General features: G+C 41.4%; 1 non-coding gene across 1 annotated transcript; it reads left to right on the forward strand.

Moving 5' to 3' along the window:
* Positions 1-430: 430 nt before the first annotated feature.
* On the forward strand, positions 431-537 carry LOC112448969 (U6 spliceosomal RNA). The gene has a single exon (XR_003037418.1). It is a non-coding gene; the product is annotated as a U6 spliceosomal RNA (small nuclear RNA).
* The last annotated feature ends 5,063 nt before the right edge of the window (positions 538-5,600 follow it).

Here is a 5,600-nt window from a genome sequence, read left to right on the forward strand (position 1 = left end):
TGCGCTGTCTAAGCTGGGTCTTTCTTCAGAGAAAGCTGTGTATGAAGATGGATTTGTGGCTGTACATTCATATTTGTGGATATTTTATTTATGCATATTTTTGTTCATTCTCTAAATTGTGCACTTAATCATATCTTTAAGTAATACTATACTTTGGCCACCTCATGCAAAGAGTTGACCCATTGGAAAAGACTCTGATGCTGGGAGGGATTGGGGGCAGGAGGAAAAGGGGATGACAGAGGATGAGATGGCTGGATGGCATCACCAACTTGATGGACATGAGTTTGAGTGAACTCTGGGAGTTGGTGATGGACAGGGAGGCCTGGCGTGCTGCGTTCATGGGGTTGCAAAGAGTCGGACACGACTGAGCGACTGAACTGAACTGATTCTAGTTCAAGAAAGACTTTTTTGATTCTTAAGACTTTATGGTGTGCTTGGTTGGGCATCACATATACTAAAATTGGAACGATACAGAGAAGATTAACATGGCCCCTGGACAAGGGTGACAGGCAGATTTGTGAAACATTCTGTATTTTCAAATGTTCTTCAACAGAAGAATGCTTCCCTGGTGGCCCAGACAATAAATAATCCACCTACAGTGCAGGAGACCTGAGTTTGATCCCTGGGTCAGGAAGATCCCCTGGAGAAGGGAACGGCAATGCACTCACTCCAGTACTCTTGCTTGGAGAATTCCATGGACAGAGGAGTGTGGTGGGCTACAGTCCATGGGGTTGCAAAAAGTTGGACATGAATAAGCACATCAGCATTTACAGCCTGGACACCATAATGTCCTCCTTATGAATATTTTGAATACAGGAATCACAGGGACAAAAGTTGCTGCTCACTCTGTGGGGAAAGTCTGTTGAGAGCTTTAGTCCAAAAAGACTATGGAGCTCCTGATGGTTGAAAAGAATGAAATTCTCCTGTTTGAAGCCTGAAGGAGCCAGGGTATGTACAGAATATTCCCCTTTCTCTGTCTCCCCCACTCTATTTGGCTGGTTGTCAGTACAAGAAACTTTGCCCACTCTAAATATGCTGGCTAGATCAATAATTGAAATGAATGTGCTGCTGCTAATGTAATAAAATTAATAACAGACAAATTACTCAGTATCGATTCTCGATTTCCTTATGTTAGACAATTTCCATATGAATGCTTGTTTCAGGAGAGTTTATATGGACCCATAGCCAATTCTGAAATGTAGCTTTACATACACACGTGTGCCTGCCTATGTGTATATATACATGTTTGTGTGTATGCATGTGCCTATGTATATACATATGTAAAAACATATGCTTTAGATATATTTTATTTATTTTTCTTTAATGGTTCCTCAAAGAAAGGGCTGATTGTTGTTCAGTCGCTAAGTCATGTCCAACTCTTTGTGATCCCAAAGACCATAGACTGAAGCATGCCAGGCTCCTCTGACCTCCACTATCTCCTGGAGTTTGCTCAAATTCATGTCCATGGAGCTGGTGATGCTAGCTAACCATCTCATTCTCTGCCGCCCCTTTCTCCTTTTCTGATTATGGGAAAACAATCACCTGGCTCTCCCTGCCTTGAGATGCTTGTTGTGTATGAGGTTAGATGTTTCTGCATTTTCTGAGCTGGAAGAACAATCATAGTATATTCTCAGGATGTAAACTCAGGGACATGCCTGGACAATGTGAGGATGCTGCTTGTCACTGTGCTGATCTGACCACACATGAGAACTCCTTAGTCACGTGATGCAAAGAGGGTGCGGATACACTTGCTGTGTAAGAGGAGAGCAACTGGAGGAGGGACAAAGCCCAGTGCTCTGCTTCTAGGACTGCCAGGAACACACCGGCAGTGAAGAGTTCAGTTACTAATTGTTGCAGCAAGACAGGGCTTCCCTGGTGGCTCAGATAATAAAGAATCTGCCTGAAATGCAGGATACCTGCATGTTTGATCCCTGGGTTGGGAAGATCCCCTGGAGGAGAAATGGCAACCCACTCTAGGATTCTGGGAAATCCCATGGACAGAGGAGCCTGGTGGGCTATAGTCAGTGAGGTTGCAAAGAGTTGGACACCATTACATGATTGATACTTTCACAGCAAGGCAGGACACACACAGGGGTCTCTCAGCAGGAGGGAGAAAAAGTGGGTTCTGTTGGGGACCACATGCTCTTAGAAACAGACCCTTTCCCAGTCAAGCTCCAGATGAGACCCCTTAGTTGTGACCTTGTGAGAGCCCCTGTTTCCGATATAATGTGCTGTTCTTCAGCTACTAGGGCGTTTTAAAGCACCTCCGTATTTCCTGTATAACTTATAGAAGATTTCTACTTAGTACCTTAAAATATTTAAAGAAATTCTTTATATGTGAACCTGTGATAACCATCCAGTCTGCTGCTCTGAAAGGAAGATAGGGAATAAAAAGAAAAAGGCATTATTTATTTCACAAATATTTCCCTTCCACCTGTTAAATGTTACAGTAGTTGAAGAAAGAAAAGACCAAACTAGGACTGTTTTGGAAATTCTTTCCCTTAAAATGAGTGTCCCTGTCTCTTAGTGTCGGGTCACTAGATTTAATCCCCCAAGAAAAAGCTTGCCAGATATATCAGCACAGATGCTTTTTAAAAACTTTATGTTTGGAGACAGTATAATAAATATGTATGAAGTTAGGACGTTTGACTGACACTGAGTTCAGTCTTTCACCCTCTTTGTTTACTGGTAGTCATTGTTCTTTTTCTCTGATGCTTTACTTGATTGAACTAAACCAGAAAACTATAAACAATTTTTTTTAAAAAAAACACTGGGCACATTTCATCTTCACTGCCTTCCACAGGTTTGTTTGTCTTGCTGTGACCTTGAGTAGAAGAAAACATTTCCATTTATCAAGTAGGAGGTGACAAAGTCATTCAAGGGTTACATTCTCAGGGAAAAAGTGGCATCTATGTTGTATGACTGGAAAATAGATGTCTCAAAGTATTTTATCACCTGTGATTTCCTGCTAATTAAAAGAAACATTAATCTGCTGTAGTTCAATGGTAAAAATTCACTTTTGTACATGTTTGATGGTGATGAGTAGAAGCATATTTTGATCATGACACTTCATATTGAATTTAAATACCATTCCTCTCCAAGGGTGCTGAAGCATGCCCTTCTCTGGAGGCATGAAGCTTTCCGTAAGTAGGAATTCTTATTAAATCATTTTCTTCCCTCCACTCATACTGGTCTGTGCATTTATTCCATCCCAGGGACAATTGCTATTGAAGTTGACAGGTCCTGAGGCAGAATGGCAAAGCAACCTTTTGTTTCTGTCCTGACAATTGCATTTCCTTTGAATGAACTATTTTTCAGGGCACTCTACTCTGAAGGACCTAATCAGTTTGCAGCAGGTGTTAATGTCCACTGGAATATTTCACTAGACAGGACTGGAGAGTGAAGTCAGACTAGTCTAGTTGAACTTCCAATGGAGAAAATGCAGAAAAACCAGGGAAGCCATTTCCTTCCACTTCTGAGAACCTTCCAGTTCTGTGAACTCAAGTGAAATAAATAAATCCTGAAAGTTAGTCAACAAAATGAAGTGTCTGCCTCAAAGCATTACAGTTGTGGTTAATTCAACAAGATATCTTCCCAAGATCTTCCACAGGTAACATTCCACAGGTGTTTGATTTTCACTCCAGTGTACTTTGTAAATATGATTTACCTGGAAACAGACATTTCTCTATGCACATTCGCTTTCTGCTGCACTTTCTGAGTCCAGTGACGCTTGGCTTTCTCTCAGCCTCGTCTTTCCCCTCAACAGCAGACTGAAGCCTCAGAAGCCAGCTTGCTAGCATCTGGAGAAGAGTGATGGATCACTGTAGGCTTGTGCCACTCACACAGGGAAGGGTCCATGGAGTGTCTTACTTTCCAAGGAAACGTTAACTTGCCAGCTGATCTTTACCTTCCTTGGGGATGTGGGATTTGTTTGGTTGGTTAATGTTTATAGATTCAGATGAGTGCATTTCTTACAGCTACATTTGTCACACCCTGTTTGAATTAACGCTTTAATTTTGTTTGTTTGTCTTCAGTTATTAGGCTAAACCTCAGTGCCTTCAGGAACCCCCCTGCATATCCCACTGTTACTTTAATGTTGATGAAGAGGTCATTGCATCTCATTGATTGCTTCTCCCTGGCTTCCTCCACGTCAGGAAAGAGCACAGATGGGAGTCTTCAGCTCATTAGAGGCAGTGCTTTGAGACCTCATCAATCTAGCCTATTTTTACTTTAGAGATGCCATAACAATTTCTGCCCCAGAGAGTCTACCTTTATAGCTTTGTGATTGCGTCTGCACCCAGGTGAGACGCTTCTAAGTTAGCAAGACAGAACCTGGGAAACAGACAGTCTTTGTGGGATGAACAGGATAGCTTGAGGCACCAATAAGAATCAGACAGTAGATTTATAGCCTGCCTACAGTTATTTAAGAATACACACACAGCTCAGACAGATCGATATTCTTGAAACACAAGCTAGTGAGTGTTTTCTCTGCCCAAAATGGAGGCTAGATTAATGGAGAGCCCGCTACGTTCAAATTTAATCTCTTCAAGGCAATTAAAGCAATTTTGTGTTTTCTACTTTAGTGCTCCCCTGAACCGACAGCATCTGGACAACTTTAATTACTGTTTCGATTCAGTAAAAATGCACAAAAATGACAGGTTTGGGGACTAAGAGTGACTTTTTCCCCTACTGCTTTTCTGATTTCTTGACTGTGGGGTTTTGGCTTCTTATCTGCTCATGCTGGGGGAGGTAACTGCATTTAAGGCTGCATGTGCTCCCAGGAGTGTGGACACGAGGACCTTGAGGGATGGTCACTGCGGGGAAGCTGGGACGGTGGATGTTGGGGTGTTTGAACTCTGCAACATTGGCAGTGGATTCTTTTTCACACCCTCCACTCGACTCAGATCCTCTCTCTCAGTGTCACCTCCCAACCAGAGCTTCTGTGCAGTTTTGTGTAGTGACTTTACTGGGGGCACCATTCTCTCTCCACTGCTGCCTGCCAACCACCCTGCAGCAGGGGTTAGAACTGTTTGCATTGTCTAGAAAGGGTGCATTCAACCCTAATAAGACATATAAAAAATGTTTAATTACTTTCTATTGGAGTATAGTTGCTTTGCATTGTTGTGTTACTTTCTGCTGTACAGCAAAGTGGATTAGCTATATGTATACATAGATTCCTCTTTTTTGGATTTCTTTTCCATTTAGGTCACCACAGAGCACTGTAGAGTACCCTGCATTGTACAGTAGGTTCTCATTAATTGTCTATTTTATATATAGTGTCAATTGGGTATATGCCTCAATTCCAGTTTCCCAGTTCATCCCACCCCCATTCTTTGGTATTCAAAAGCTTGTTCTCTATATCTGTGACTCTATTTCTGCTTTACAAATAAGTTTATCTGTGCCAGTTTTTCTAGATTTCACATATATGCCTTAATGTGTGATATTTGTTTTTATTTTTGAATGCTATTAAATTTAAAAACTGTTGATCAATGACATCCAACACAGCTGACAAGCATGTATGTATTTATGTGACAGTAAATTCAAACCTTTAAATTCCTAATAATGTTTAATTCAAGAATGTAAACTATCTGATGATATAT

This window comes from Bos taurus, chromosome 11 (genome assembly GCF_002263795.3).
Source record: "Bos taurus isolate L1 Dominette 01449 registration number 42190680 breed Hereford chromosome 11, ARS-UCD2.0, whole genome shotgun sequence".
Lineage (NCBI taxonomy): Eukaryota > Metazoa > Chordata > Mammalia > Artiodactyla > Bovidae > Bos > Bos taurus.